This window comes from Polyodon spathula, chromosome 1, assembly GCF_017654505.1.
Source record: "Polyodon spathula isolate WHYD16114869_AA chromosome 1, ASM1765450v1, whole genome shotgun sequence".
Classification (NCBI taxonomy): Eukaryota; Metazoa; Chordata; class Actinopteri; order Acipenseriformes; family Polyodontidae; genus Polyodon; species Polyodon spathula.
The window spans coordinates 76936174-76953790 of NC_054534.1; positions in this window are offsets into that span (position 1 = coordinate 76936174).

A 17617-nucleotide genomic window follows, 5' to 3' on the forward strand; every position below is an offset into this window, starting at 1 on the left:
GCAAAAGCCAACCAATGGGTCTGTGTGGCAACACTATAACCGAAACTGCTCTAGCTCATCATATTACAGCTGTCAACATAAACCTTCTTACTACGCGAGGACTACACACAGGAAACTAGTACGAGATCAACCACTATGGGAGGAGCAATGTAAAGTGCTATACAGTGTAATTTAATTGGTATGTATAGAGATATACTGATGCTAACGTGTCAATGTGTCACACCCCTTTATTGCTTAAACGACGGTTATACGGTTAAACGGGACAAAACTAATAGTGAGCGAGACACCTTAACCAAAGACGGCGACTCCTTATTTTGTCTATACGATTGACGACTTAGTAAACAACCTCCCTCGCAAACAATAACTCTGTCTGTAATTAATTTAAAACGACACAATTACAGTTATTAAATTGGTTGATAGAGTCGTGTGCAATGAAAAAGGATTCCAACTTTTGGGCAAGCAATTTGAGTGAAATCTACTCTGTCAAATGACCATGCTATGTAAGCAATAACACCGTCCAGGGTGGGCGATATTGGGCAATACCGGACCGGTAAAGGGCGTAATGAGGCTCGGCACCGCAGGCAGAGAGCTTTATAGCCCCTGGAGGATCCGGTATTTCCTAATACCGACCACCCTGGATGTTCTTACTGTGTTTTGAAAATGGGCAACTGTTACGAGAAAAAAAAAAGACAGAAACGAGTTTTGTGGTTTAAAACGAACAGGGAAGTTGTACTTATTTTTAATCCTGATGAATAGGTTGGTCAAGGATATCAGTCCAGGTGAAAATGCACGTATGCTGGTACTTTCTATTTGCTGTTCGTCTATTGCCAATGAGATGCCAGGAAATAAAAAAAAAAAACTAGTTTTCAATGAGCATTATGCCTGCAAGTGCGTGATTCTTGTAGAAGTCGTCATCTATGACTCAGCGCCATCTTCTGGTAATGGAAGGCCATTTGATGCAGTGTCCAATTCCAACTAACGTTGATGCGGTGGCTTTGAGAGTCTTCAATTCTATCAAGTAACTCATTACTCAACGAATGCACTGCCCCTTCAGCAGATGCAAGAGTCCAGTTTGTGTCCATCTGTGTCTGTGCTTGCAGCGGCATATTCTGCTTGCAGACACAGCTTCCCCAGTGCAGAATTATGGATGCAACTATGCACCAGCGCCTACCAAGTGTGGTAAGGGATTCAAGGGAGTGGGTCTGATACCGAAGACTGATTGGTTCAAGGTAATTACAATGTTGCAATATTGCAAGGGTTGTGGGGTATAACGAGACAGCCTGGGTGCTCGTGGTTGCCATGTGTAGTTCTGTCTGTTGATGTTCCTGTGGTGTTGCTGTATTGAACCCACTATACCTGCTAATACAAAACAGTGTTGTTTGTTCTAAAAACAGCGTCCTATTGCTTTTCTTCTACTATCGCTACAATACCATTATACCATCATCAAAAAGTACTGTAGTTTGTAGTGTAAGTCACGTGTATCCATGTGTTTGCCAGTGGTAGACAGTACCATTTACCAATTACATGGGAGGTCTTGCTTGAGTCCACAGCTATTGCAAAATGAGATACTTAACCGCCTGAGTAATTGCCTAACCCTTTCAAAAGACAATCCTTTTTTTATTGTTGCCTGCCATTCAGCTGGAGTCAGTGATGTTAAGGGATACCATTTTAAATCACTTGAAAAAGTCCTTAGCATAAGCCAGTTGAACTTGAGCCAGCATATTATTGTAGCACTTAATAAACCAATAATATAAACCATTTCTGTTTCATCAGACATAAGAAAGGAGCAAACATGGTCTGCATCTGTATCCACACGCATGGCTCAGCACATGACTACAGTAGGGGGAGTACGTAAGGGGTCAGACTTTCTGCAATTGTGAAATACATGTAAGAAAACCGTCAGGCATAGTTTAACATGCATAGCTTAACATGCATATTTCTGAATCCCGTCTATCAATCTGAATATTAAAGTGCATTCGTTATTGAGAACAAGACAAACAAATTGACCACCGTAGCATATCCTTTATAATGAGAAGATAAAGGGCTTGGTTCAGGACTAATAATAAATACAGGCTTTCAATTTCTTCAAAGCTTTGTGTAAAAATATGGGAAACAAGGGATGTTTAATTGCACTCATACACAATGGAAGTGCATGTTTTCATTTGCTACAGCAACCATATAACTTTCAAGCTTTTTAATCCCAACAGTGTTTCATGCTGCTGATCCAATGATGAGATCATACTGTGTGTTTGTGCTCTAATGTTTATGAACACAAAAATGTGCCAGCTGTACTGTGAGTGTATCCAGAACGATCAGCCAGGCCATTCACAAATATAATACCAGTAAATAATGCAAGAAAGTGGGATGTGACAGGATGGCTGCAGGGGTAACGTCAGACCAGGAAGTAAACACAAACAATGCAATTGTGGGGTGAATGAGACGCAATGGCGGTCACTATTTATTAAATGATAATAATGCACTTTTCAACAAAACACAAAAGAAACGACGCAATGGCCAAAATAAACAAAGCACACTAACAAGTATGAACAGCAATTGTTATGTATTTATTTTTATCGTGCTTTCGCTCTCAAAACCATACATGCCAACAGTCCCTATATGATAGGGACAGTCCCGATTCCCTAGCAAGTGCCCCGCATCCCGATGCATAGGAAGAAAGTCCTGATATTTACACATAGAAATTTTTATTATTTATTCTGAACAGTAGAGTTAGTGAAAACCACACGCTGTGCTCTTCGTGCGGCTGACACATCGGCTGATCACTAACTTATACAAAGGTAAGAACGCTTAATTATGTCTATTTTTACTGTCATGATAGTTGTGTTGAGTGGGAGGATACGCCTATTATATGGTAAGGAGTATTTTTTGCATATGACTCCTCTCATGTGTATGATGCAGCGGGGCTTCTCCCTCTCGTGCTATAAAATGATGCTCCTTCTCTTCCTCTTCCTGGAGTAGGGAGCAGTTGATCACAAAGGGGCCCCACTCCCCGCTTGCAGTGCACCAGTTCAGGGCCTCAAAAGTGCTGAAGTAGGCATCCCAGCTGCCCACTGGTCGTCCCTCCTCCTCTGTGAGATGGGGGCAGATGATGATGGAGTGGCCCCCCTCCCCGCAGGAAGGGCACCTACTCGTCCAACCTCGCCACAGCGGAAGCACCACTCCTCTCCTTCCAGGTAGGTGAGGCAGACATCCAGCATAGCAGAGACACGGCGGGACTTGCGACCGGACTTTCACTGTTGTTGGTGCACCTCCTGCTGCTGCTGCTGTTGTTGTTGCTTCTTCCCATTTTATAATCTTTATCCCACGCAGGATACCGTATGTGACAGGATGGCTGCACAGGTCACATCAGACCAGGAAGTAAACACAAACAATGCAATTGCGGGGTGAATGAGATGCAGTGGCGCTCACCATTTATTAAATAATAATGCACTTTTAAACAAAACACAAAAGAAGCACAATGGCAAAAATAAACAAAACACACTAACAAGTACCACGCTAGTGTGAACCAGCGTGAATAGCAATTGTTATTTATTTATTTTTATCTCTCAACTCTCAGCTCCCAGCTCTCATACAGTGCACCCGTTCCCCTTAAATACACCGTGAACTATAATTACACAATTGCCCCGACGCGCCCAACTGCACGTGAAAAATTAAACAATAAACAGACACTTACTAAACACAACACACGCACATGGATTCTCATTCAAGCATGCATTCTTACAAAGATCAATTAACATACATTGATTTTTACGTGAACACAATCTCTCAAACATAAACAAACACTGGCCAACGGGTTGTTCCATTTTCCCTTTACAATAACAAACAACACACACACTACAACACAGGTTACAGTAATAACACCCATCACCATAACAACCACAACAATATATCAATAATAACACAAATATTTATAAGGGGGTAGGCCACACTGTCAGTAATCCACAATAATTATTTTTAATGGCACCGAAAAAAGACTGTACCTTTACCAGGGAGGTTTCTTCTTCTGTCACAATTAAGGTACTGTCATATTGGCTTTGGTGTGTCGAAGATGACCAAGCTACATTTGATGGAGGATGGGCTAGAACGTTTTTATTCACAATGGCTTCCTGTGTCTTCCTTGTGTTATCCCTTTACCATGTTTCTCTCATGCTTACTTTATATGCATTTATTGTTCCTTACCATGATTAAGTTTTTGACATTCTCACCATACAGTTCAATAATTTGCTATACTCTAATCATGCTTATTGCATACAGATTAAGAGACTGTAATTTAGCCAGGACTTTTTAACTGTGCTGGTGTTTAGCAATGACACTGGAGTAAAAATTACTGATCTTTTTAAATAAAATTGCATCTCTTAACCACCTGCTAAGTAAACAGGACCTGTCATGTAGATTCCGTCCAAAATAAGTAATCTACAGCTGGGTGTCCAAGCTCACTCTTATTTAGATAATTATGGGATCTCTTTGATCAATCGATAATCTGCCATGATGCGCCCCCTTTGATTCTTATACAGCAATCTACAATGGGAATCCACCTGGATTGGATCAATTGTTCATTGTTATCCTGGGATTACTCTTGAAAAGGTAGTTCCTGGAAAATGCTCAGATAAAAAGCAGCTGTGATTTATACTGGGAGGATGAAGATTGATCTTTAAAGAATTTCCACCATATTCCTTTTGTAGCTTCAGATGGTGTGGTGATTGACACTTTTTTTTTTTTTTTTATAGAAAGCCCCCCCCCCCATCACCATCTCCCAATGTTCCTTGACAGAAACAAAAGATATTAGCTGGTTTTCTAAAGGCAGAGGTCTTAGCAGGCTGCATTTTCAGTTTAGCTACAGTGTATTTAATGTACCAAGAATAAGAAAGGCACCATATTAATGAAAACAGCATTTTTATGACTGAAAAGGTCAACCTAATTGTGATGAGTCAAAGGGGTTTCGGTCTGCAATTCAGCCTCCCAACAGTAGAAGGCATCAAACCAACTCAGGACTTCCCTTACCAAGGTCTTGTGACCATGACAAAAGTCATCTTTTTGAGGGGCGGCACCTTGGTGAGGGGCGGAAGTATGAGTATGTAAATTCCAGCCACTGGAGTCAAGTGAAGTTAAGGATACCTGTCAGTCTGGGATTGGTGATCCACTGACTACCGGGGCGGGGTTTGCATACTAAAGGGAACGTGCTACTGTGTTCGGGGTTGGTCCTGAGGAATAGAGGCGGGGAAAAAAAGGCTGGAGGGAAGTACGTGCGGGGTGGACTGTGTTATTTACTTTTAATTATGGACGGAGGCCTTACCAACTTTGCTCTTTTCTATTTTTATTCCTTTTTGTTTCATTTTGGATTGAGCAGATCACGAAGAGGATTAAGAGGCTTCCGTTCCTTTATTTTTGATTACTCCAGCACTCCCTCCCTCACATCCTTCTTTATTGTTTTTTTTTTCTTTTCCGTGTAATATTAAATAAAATTTTTATTTTTTTTTTACACGTAAATCGCTGTCTGGAAAATCCATTTTTACTCGCACGCCTCACACTAATATTGTAACTTTTAATTTTATCTTTTGCATTGCTAAAGGCAGCATGAATCCTAGAACTTGGATGTGTTGTGCTGCCAAGTAAATAACTGTTAGTGAGGAGGCATGTGAAAGTTGAGCTAACAAAATAGTCACTCTGGCCTAATTACAGAAACCCAATTGGGGAACTAGATGCACTTTTCTGATGTACTTAGTTATGGTGACAATTATTACTGAAGAACATAACATTTGATATTAGAAAATAGAATATATGTGTATTTAAAAAAAAAAAAAAAAAAAAAAAGTTTATTTTTTCTCTGCTGTGTAGGAAATATGATCTTGTCAATGAGTCTTTTGTCCTGATTGGGTGTGGCAAAGTGGCTGAGTGGAAACAGGTGCAGGAGTAATGCAGTGCAGTAATGACACAGACAGAGCTTTGTAATCCAGTTTGGAAAGTGATTTTTATTCGTATTCCAGATCTGGTGACCAAAACAATAATCCCCCGGTAATACACAACAGTGTGTACTGCACGGGGTAAACAATAAAGGGATTGCAGTCCCAACTAATGAACACAATATCTGACCCACAATAATACATACACTGTTACCAGTCCTGGGTGCGTGCAGTAGTGCTAATGGTTGGTGATACAGTTTATTTAGTGACAATTGGTGTGGTGCTGGTTGCTGGCCCTTAGCAACAGCTTTGAAATTGTATTAGCTGTCTGGTGATGTGCAAGACAAGACAAAACAATTACAAACAAACAAAACACAACACTTGCAACACAGTTTCTTTTTACCCTTTCACAGTCCTTCTTGTTTCTTACCAAAACAAACCAATGCGAAGGAACAGGTTGCGATTCTCCGTCCCCTTTTATGCTGTCACGCATGACCCCTTGGTAAACGAGTGCAACCGCCTCTCCATTCTGCGGCTACCATGTCATTTCCCTTCTGGGTCAATGCGTTATTGCAATGGAGTCTCGCCCCCTTTCTAGCTGGCCAACTTCCCTTGAACCCTAGGAAAGAACTATCAGGCCAGCCAGTCCAGGGAACTCTGTTCTCACTGCTTAGCGCCCTCACAGGTCGGGAGGGAGATTTACCACCAAGAATCATTGTATTTCTGCCACGTTGGGGCTGAAACAATTGGGGCTCTAGCATTCTGAACATGTTTTTTTATTATTATAAGAAATAGGTAAGGTTTCCACAATGACAGAAACAAACATTTAGTGTTTGGTTTAGACAGAAAAGGATATCGAGTTTGTATTAAAAAAAAAACAATAACAATATTTTCTTTTATGAACTATCTGTGTGCGATACTAATAATATTCCTACAGTGCATTTGTTCCATCTGGCTTCAACTGCATGTATTTAGACAGTCATAGCATTCCATGTTTTCATTGTTGAGGATGGTGCTATTGTATTTTATGTCAGGAATACTGGTGCAAAAATATAAAGTTTTACTAAGTCATTTTTGGAGTTCTTCAATCATTCACTTTTGTTTATTTGCCAAGTGTCTTTTATCCACTGCTTGCCTTCAATAATTTGTAATCTTAATTAAAAAATTTTCCCTGTGTCTACAGTGGTAAACTTATAAACGTTTACCTCTGTAAATGTGCACATACTTTAGCAGTTTGCCCATGCTTTTTTCAGGTTTATACAGTAGTTTTACCATACTTCTCTGGGCTTTATCATGCTTAACTATGCTTTACCATGCTTTTACTATGCTTTATTACACTTTGATACGCTTGTACTGTGGTAAAATTTTATAAATAAACAAACTGCAATTGCAGTACTTTCCTGATTGCTGCAATGCGTTACTTTGTTATGTTTCTGACATTATTTTTTTTTTTCTTTGATTAAAAATGTTATTTTATTAGGAGTGCCAGCTTCTTTCTACTTTTTACATTCTTTTTTGAGTTTCAGCACCCACAGAGAAGTCGTTAAGCTTTTGAGTTGAGCGTGTTTCTTTGCAAACTGTAGGACAGGCTAGGAAATGCAGGACAGAGTGGTGAGTCAATTGCGCTGTTGCGCCAGTTTATTGAAAATAAAATGTTTAAACAGAAAACAAAACACTGAACAAACAAAATGGCTCATTGGCCAAACCAAACTGACAAAACAAAACACTAACAACAAACAAGTATCGTGCTGGTTTAAAGCCAGCATGGGTAGCAATTGTTAACTTTAGTTTACAGATTTACCTCCTCTCTCTACTCCCGTTCTGCACTCTGAACACCCAACCCTGTGTGCATGAAACACTCACTCTTTTATGCAGCTGTGCCAGGACTCGATTGCTAATCAATCATTCAATTGAATATACAACATAAAACACAAAAATATGCACAGGTGCAGGACACCCCGCCACATTACCGAACAAGCAGGTCACAATCACAGGATTCTTTAAAAAGAGTGCAGAAAGTGGACAAATACGTAATGTTAACACGTTTGAATTTGTGGAAGCCTTTAGTGCACTGAACATACTGATACAACGGCTGGTCAATTAAATATTACAAAGTGTTTTAATGAAAAAAATCCTGAATTGTGGAGTCGTGCCTAACAGTGACACACTCAGACGAGAGCATAACCCTAAAGTGTACGCAGCACACAGAATGTTTAAATGGCAAAATTAATGATTTTGAGTCTGTTTGGGTTGTACTCGACGAGGACATTGATGATCAAGGCAGCTGTGTTTTGTACATTATTCTCATCCAATCAGAGTTTTACAACTGCTAATTTAGAGGAACTTACAGCTTACTTAATAGATACATTGCATCTTGACTCTAACCATACAACAGTAGTAGGCCATGCTATCATTAAAACACTTGTGAAGAATGGCATTGATTTCAACTGTGTGTCTGCCTTTGCAATAATATAATATGATTATATTATTTACTGATAATGTGACGGTACTATGGTTTTAAAACTTCAACAAAAGATTTCTACATACTACTAGAAATGTACAGTGTGTATAAAGAAAAACACAAAAGCTTAGGTTTTGTAATTTTAGGTTTGCAATTAACGTTTCTCCCGTGTTTAATATTTTGGGATTAAAGGCAGCAAAATAGTCAGGGAGTTACATGGTCATTGTAGTTAATGTGTCAATGTAATGTGTTTTAAAGGTTTACAAAAACTCAAAAATGTTGCTGAGTTTTGACTGTCTGACAATACTTACTTTTTCTTTCGAGTATTCTTATATAGTAAAGTGTGTGTAAATGTTGTGCATAATTCCGCACAATCTGACAACTTGCAAATGAATAATTCAGCTTGCTTTATTTGTGTATATACTTATTTTAGTGAATAGAGCGACAGCTGCTTCATTTTTGTGTGCGGTGTGGCTTCCCCCTGCCACACAGTGATTCTCATTTACCTTGTCATTTACCTCCATTTAGTGAATGAGGCCCAAAGAGTTCTAAAAATGTAGTCAAATATGTAATAATGTTGAGAGACCGCCCAGAATTGGTTGGTCGTTTGGTACATGAGAACATAAAACTGGCTCAGCATCATCAAGAGCAACAGTACAATAAACAACCACGAATTCAGACTTTTCGACTAGGAGATAAAGTACTGTTGCTACTTCCCACTTCGGAGTCTAAACTGTATACTAAGTGGCAGGGAACATATGAGGTGATTTAGACAATCCGATCACCGTAATGAAACCCAAATTTATCATATTAACTTGCTAAAACCCTGGAAAGAAAGGGAGGCCCTGTTTATAGCAAATGAAATTATAGAAGAGGATTTTAGTTCCACTGTCAGCCCACCAGTTACTTATTGATCAGAAAGGTGAGCTCCGTGAGTTGATGAAAAAGTTTTGTGATTTTTTTTTTTCTAACCTGCCCAGGAGAACTAATGTGATTAAACATGCTATTATTACTCCAGCAGCTGTCAAGGTCAGGGAGAGACCATACCGGATCCTGGAAAGCCGCAGAGGTCCTGTTAACAAAGCGTTGGGGGGATATGCTCGATCGGAGTCATTGAGCTTTCCCGGGGCAAGTGGTGCAGTCCTACAGTGATGGTGCCGAAGAAGGTCGGCTCCACTCGGTTCTGCGTGGTTAATGCCATCACCAAGTTCGATGCATATCCTGTGCCCCGAGTAGACAAGCTTCTCGACCGACTAGGAAAGGCACGGTTAATCTCAACTTTGGATCTGACGAAGGCATACTGGCAAATTCCACTAACTCAGAGCTCTCAAGAGAAAACTGCTTTCTATACCCCCGATAGCTTGTTCCATTTCCTGACCATACTCTTTGGCTTGCATATGGAGCCCTGACCACCTTACAGAGACTGATGGACCAGGTCCTTGCACCCAATCATCAGTATGCAGCAGCGTATATATTGATGATGTGGTGATTTTTAAATACAGTCTCTAAAGGGGGTGGGGGGGGGAGCTGCTGCTCTTCATAATCTGCCGGCTTTATGGACACTAAAGTTATCACCAGTTTTGTCAATCTGGCACCCGTCATGTAAAATGATTTAATCCTTCTAAAACAAAGACATTTTTCAAAGGAAGGGAGGAAATGGGTGCAACCTACAGTCTACTGTGACCTCCCAGCCCTCTAGGTCTAGGAAAATCAGACAGAGAATAAACAGCAGGTTACATTGCAGGGTAATGTTTGGGTGGAACGATGAGAAAGGAGTAACAGTATTCTTTCTTCTATCCTTCCCATTGTTTAGCCTTGGAGATCTGCCACTTTCATTACTCTCCAAATAACTCCAGCCCTAATCTACTTTATTGGGTCCCCAGAAATGTAATTCTCACAGCCTTGACAATGATTTCATAGGCCACAGATGTTAAGCTAATGAGATAAGATATAAAAGAATGAATCTCGAAATCTATAATGGATCAGAAAGGTAAGGTTGCAACAGAACAGTTCCTAGGAAATAACATTCAGCAAAGACAGTACATATAAATATCAAACCATCCGCAAGATGTTATTGACCTTGGAGTAACCTTTTCTCCCCATACACATTATGCACTTTTGGAATTATTGTCAGGTGCCTGCCACATATTCACATGATACAAGCCTGCAAACCACTGCTAGAGGATATAAACCAGCATTCAGACCCAACACCTTTTATGGAGTACTGTTGGAAAGCACCATTGCTTGGTGGAAAGCAGTATCAGGAACTATTTACATATGAACATCAGAGGGCTAGAACTTTAGGGAGGTAATGGAATGGCCCAAGAAGAACATCGACTCTGGCTTCTCCAGCCTGGCAGCAGCAGTTGATAGACCAGCAACAACACCTCCATTTGGTGTTGGGATTGTGGTGGCTGGTCCTTCTTAAGTGTGCCTCCAGCTTGGAACCCCTATGCAGTGACAGGGACATTGACTTGCTGGCTGGAGGTGTGGCAGCTAAGGGCCTGATGTCAGCACTTCAACACAAACTGACTGCTGTTCCACTAATGGTACTCTTCCTTTACGAGCTTATTTGATTGGCTTGAATAAGATCAAATAAAATGTAAGAAGGCTATTATTTCTCTTTTGATATTAGAGGTTTATTGGTTAATTTAATTGGTTGTTTGTTTCATCCCCCACCCCAAGGAAGAAAGGAAGATATTTTCTAGGAAATTAGTTATTTGCATGGAAGTTTAAAAGAAAAAATGTGGATGTGAAGGCTACAGTAGAAATAACACACAGTAACAGACTGCTAAACATATAAATGTGGGTGACTAGATGTGTTTTTAAAGGACATTTAATATTTGTGACCAAATTCAGGCAGTTGATGTTTAACTCAGACTTTAAAATGGAATTGCAGTGGATCTAGTAAGAAACCATCATGCAGTAAATCTTCAATTTATCAAACTATAATCCAAAAAACATTAACCCAAAAAACAGTATGAGCCAAACGAACAGATGGCTGGACAGAATGAATCATCTCAAATGCTTTGCATTCAAGCCAAAAAGTAAATGAAAACTTTCCATACCTGAGTATACAGTATGCCATCCTCTGGAGTCATGGGAATGTAAGGCAATAATTATATTCATATTACCAAAAAAAAAATATTGTAATATACAGCAAGCCCATAATTTATTGTAGGACATAATGGCAGTAAAATGTCAAAGATAAATACATAAATAACACTGGACATGCTTACATGCAAAAGCAAACTGATGGCATGCTATAGTCATGCTGTTTTGATGTGCAAAAATGTCTTGGTTCTTCACTAGAACAATAAAACGACTTTACATGATTTTTGTGTGACCCTTTTAGAAAGTTGTTTGTTTCACATGATACAATGCTAACCTAGATTGGTAATGTTTTACCTAAGACTCTTTCCATGCCTTGTGATGTTTAATGTAACAATGTGGAAGATAAAAAACTCTGATGCGATTTGCCACTCTCACGGACACCTGTACTATCTGACACACGAATTGTCACTAACTGGACACCTGTCATAAAATAGAATACCAGTTCTTTAAGTGAGATGGTTCTTAAATGTAATTTACTTGATGGAAACTTCTTATCTGCTTGTTTAACACAAAAGTCCTGCTCAGTATTAGACAATAAGGAAGATAGGCTATTGTTACAGAGGACAGATCAATTTCAATTGCTCCAGTTTTTCAGAATGTTGGTTATTCGATTTTTGAGTTTTATCATTATGCTTTCAATCAAAATATAATTTTGAAACTACGCTGTTGGTATTTGAAAAAATAAATGAGTTGTATGCTTCTGTCAGGCAATAATCCAGCATTTCTGCTAGGTTCTTCTGCCTGGGGTTAAGGGGTTCCTGGAGGCACTGATATATAGGTGAACATATCCTAACCTTAGGACTATGCACAAGCTTTAATTGCAGTACTGCCAGACCATTTTCCTTTTGCAATATTATCTACTGATAAAGTGACGTATTTTATGATTTACACCCCATACCTAAGTGGTAATCCAAATATATATAAACTGACATACTCATGTGTAAAATTGCTCATTTCAGGAAATTCCCATATCTGCTTTCTTAGGACTCACATTTAACCTACAACCCATGGAATCTGTCTTCAAGACATGACACTTCCAGGCCTTATTGTTTGCAGGCTTCCCTTGTTATTACTTTGAAACAATCCTCAACCCTTTCCAGTTAGCTTACATAATAATTGACAATTAAAGTGTAATTATGCAATACTGGTTGATTGAAAACAATTCTGGGATAGCTCTTAACATTGTTTTCTACCAATATGTAGGAAGGTCTATCAGCACTAGAAAATACCTACTAGACCACCCAGTGTTTTACTTTTTAATACTGGTATTGGTAATTATCAAGGCACAATATTCACTTTTCAGGTTCTAGCATAAAGCAACATTAACACTAAAATATTTTTTTAAAAACAGTGCAATAGTTACCTTTTCTGTAAAATATATACATTCAATTAAAGATACTTTTTTTTACACCGAAGTTAGATTCTAACACCATTTTCAATTATTGGAGTGCCTGGTTTAATTGGATTCTAGTTCCCACTGGAATTATTAAGTCAAAGTCTTAAAGAAGTAACACAAGCAAGGATGTATAAAACCACAGAAGTACTGCAATAACCCCAGACTCTTTTGCCCTAGTTTAGTCTATCAGTGAAACAGCAAACCCCTAATAAGGGCACAGTAATAAAACTCATTTAGGCAAAGCTACAGCCTGCTTATATATATATATATATATATATATATATATATATATATATATATATATATATATATATATATATATATATATATATATATATATATACACCAGTCAAAAGTTTGAGTACACTTGCTGGAAACTTTTTTTTTTTTTTTTTTTTCCATAATTGACAATGTTTTACGTCATATACATTTCTGTAAATACTTGAAAATGAAAACACATGTTACAATATACAAAACAAAACATAAGGAGCATCAAAGCAATGTTCCAGAAAATTGAAAATTGTCTCTAACCACCCTTTGCCTTAATAACAGCCTCTCAAACACGAGGCATTCGGTTAACAAGTTTCAACAGGAAATCACCCGACATGTCTTCCCAGCTCTTCTGCAGCAATTCCCAGAGATGTAGGGTATTTGTGGGTAGCTTTGCTTTGACTCTTCTGTCCAGTTCGTCCCGCACAAGTTCTATGGGATTGAGGTCTGGAGACTGGGCAGGCCAGGTCATCAGATTGAGTTGTCCTTCACTTTCTTCTTCGCCAGATAGTTCTTGCACAACTTTGAGGTGTGTTTCGGGTCATTATCTTGCTGAAGAATGAAGGACTGCCCAACTATCCATAATCCTAATGGAATGGCAAGCTTCTGAAGTATGTTATGATAGCCATGCTTTGAGCTTGCCATGGACTTGGTAAAGATCACCAACTCTGTCACCAGCAAAGCAACCCCAGACCATGTCACTGCCTCCTCCATTTTTGACAGTGGGAACCACACATGCAGAACTCATGCATTCACCGTCTCTGCATCTTACAAATACTCGGCGGTTGGACCCAAATATTTCAAATTTTGACTCATCGGTCCATAAGACTGACTTCCACTATTCAAACATCCAGTTTCTGTGTTTGTTGGCCCAGGCAAGTCTCTTCCTCTTATTCTGCACTCTTAATGATGGTTTCCTTGCAGCAATTCTTCCAGTTAGGCCAGCTTCACGCAATCTCCTCTGAACAGTTGATGTTGAAACATCTGCACTTCTAGTAGCATTTAGCTGAGCTTGTATTTCAGGGGCAGTTAATCGCCGGTTTCGCAGAGTTGTGACTCGAATGAACTTGTTCTTTGATTCTGAGGTCACCCTTGGCCTGCCTGACCTTGCTGGGTCCTCATGAGTGCCAGTTTCTTCAAATCGTTTGATGGTCTTGGACACAGCAGTTACAGACACTTGCAAAGTTCTTGCGATTTGTCTTAAAGATTGACCTTCATTTCTTAAAGTAATTACAGATTGTCTTTTTTCTTTGCTTAATTGAGCGTATTTTGCCATTTTCTGCTCCCTTACATTCAGGAATGACAAACTTGTGCCTATGCTACCTATATTTATAGTAATCATGGACCCTCACCTGTTAACAATAATTGGTGACAAAAGGATAAGTAGGTAAAATGCTAGTTACTCAGAGAACAGCTAACAAAGACACTTTTATACTTAGGCCAGTGTTCTAACACTGTGTTATACACATTTCAGACATTTAACTGACTTGGGCTTCAGATTGAGATCCCCTTGCTTTGGGTGACCATTTCATTGAAATTGACAAGAGTTACATTTTCATTTAAAAATCTAATTTTTGAATGCAGTTCACTTATGACTTTCAGCTTGTATAAGTACATGTATCATATAATGAAATATTAAGTGTTTATAGGCAAGTTAATACAGTTAAAAGCATAGATAATCATGAAAAACCTGGTTTCAAGCAGATGTACTCAAACTTTTGACTGGTACTGTGTATATATATATAGTAAGGTGGCAGGGGGGTCAGATTCCTCCCTGCCTAAAAACATGGGAAAATGTACATTTTGTTTAATTGATTTTTTTTAATTGATTTATTATATTATTTGTTAATTCATTATCCCCTGCACCTGGAGGTAATTAGAACCAGGTGCAGGGTATTAATGAGTACAGCCAGTTTGTTCAGTAGTGTGTGGCGGTAGGGTGAAGAGCTTGTTTGTGACGGTGTGCAAATACAAAGGTAAACCTACGTTTGGTTTAAAACGGTGTTATGTTTTGCTTCTGGCAGGTAAACAGTTTAGCTGCCCTGAACGTTAGTAAGGGACCTGCATGTGTTTAGTTAGTGCTCAGTGAAAGCTAGGTGTTTGTTTGCTTGTGTTTGTTTGACTTGTAATCTGAATAAAAGTGCGTGTAAGTGTTTAAAAATCAAAGTTTTTATTTCTGGGTCACATTTAAAGGGGCACAAACCCAAATTACGGCCAGCTTGTTCACAATATATATATATATATATATATATATATATATATATATATATATATATATATATATATATATATATATATATATATATATATATAATATATATATATATATATATATATATATATATATAATCGCATTGAGATGCTCCACAATTTTGCAAAAGGTATTATTTTTGTTTAAGCTATTATACATGGTTTTGATCGGAAATGGTCAATTATGCCGAATCTAGTTATTAATTATGACAAAAGTTTTACGCACTGCTCTGAACTGAACGACTGCTGAACAACTGACCAAATCTGACAGAAACAGTTTAATTGAAGGCGGTGTGCTAAATACATTTGAAAATAAATTTGGAAAAACCTGAAGCCTACATAAGCTTGATAATCACCTTTCTCGATTTACTGAATAAAAATACAACAGTTTGAATATGGACAAGAGTACCATATGTTGATTGCTATCCAATTTTAAAAACGTGATACTTCGATATAGGTGTTTAAACTTTTGTCCACTGACTGTAGGTCCCCTATAGTCCACAAAAATATATATATATATATATTAAAAAAAAAAAAATAAAACTTACCTGTACATTGTCATGTAGTCAAATCAGGGAGTTGCCAATCTTGTAATTTTGTTTTAATGACGTACAGATTTACAGTGGCCTTTTTTTTCACCAACATCATTTTTAAAAAATTGAAACAAAAAAACACATTATAAAATAGGCTAGTTTTGTGTACTTGCATTTCTTTAGGTCTTATTTTCTTGGTCATACAGGTCACATTTGCAGACTGGATCATTTGCTTTGTTGGTCTGAAGCTGGTGCTGTTTTTAACAGCAGTCTTGATAGTCAGAATTCCATTCAGAATGTCTGTAGACAATTGATTTCTTATGCCTGTTTTTACAAGGTTCATCTAAGAAAAAAACTTGTTCTAATTCCGCAGTACTTTGCGGCAAAGCCAAAATATTAATGGCAAACTTGGCAAGTGTAGGAAAACATGGCTCTCCGCAAGGTGTTGACAAGAACGCAGTCTTGTGCCAGTTTTCATCAGCTGCCAGATCCCGTCTAAGATTCGTCAGGTCAGTCACTTGTTACTGCATAAATTCCATCAAGACTATCCAGCACATTTCCAAGAACAAAAAAGCATTTCAAGCTGTACGATGTCTCCTGAGCTCGCTGTGCTTTGGCTACTTGGTTGAAGAGTGCAGCACAGTACTGGTAACTTGCATTCTTCTTTTGCTATTTTTCACTGCCATCACATAAGGTGTAGGTATATATTATTCAAGCTGATTGGGAAAGCCGCAAAGCAATAAAAAATATATACAATTTATTTTCATTCAAAATCAGACATTTTTTATTTATTTACATTTTATTGTTAAAATGTGACTTTAATGACTGGCCTTAAATGTATGGACAGGGCAACCTTAAGTCAAATGCAGTTTAATGTGGCTTACTTCTTTCTCAATCGCCCATATAGCAAATGCATTGAGCTTTCCTTGCTCTACTGTTGATTGGAGGTGGTTTTTGACATGCTTTGTTAAAGAAAAATTCTCTTTCTCTTGGGTCGGGGATAATGTTTTCGGTGGTTCTGGGCTTTCGCACCTATTTGTAAAAATATTTCTAATGCCCCTCATTGCCACTTAAATATTTCTAATTCCTGTTTCTTGTGTTATGTTTTGCTGCCCCCAAAAGAGACATTGTTTGGTGTGTTCAAGCAAAATTAAACTGTGCTGCCCTGCGAAAGTGAGTGAGATTAAGTTCTGGGTCAACCAGTTTTATTTTGTGTGAACACAAGTGAGATACATTGCCTCAGCTGAAAATTCAGCAAGTGAAGATCTTCCAATTTGCGCACAATTCCGTATCTGTTAAGAAAAAAAAAAAAAAACTGACTTTGGGCCCTAGGCAAGTGCTTAGTTTGCCTATGCATTACCCTAAACCTGGCAGTAATATATACAACAGAGCAGGAAGCTAGGGAAAGTAATGCACTGTTCAGTCACTATCACTTGTTCAGTTAGACTTTAAGTAGATGGCTCTTTAATGAAAAAAAAAAAAAAAAAGGTGACTATCTTGAAGGCCTGAGACAAAAAGTTACTGAGCAAAAACATGACAGCTTTTCAACTGGAAGTTTTTCTCCAGAGTCTGTAGTGGCTAACGACTTCTACGTTTGGACTGGTTTATCATTTTGTCATGCCCATGCCGAATGGTTTTCTGGGTGAAGTTTAGAGTTGTCACTTGGCCACATAAT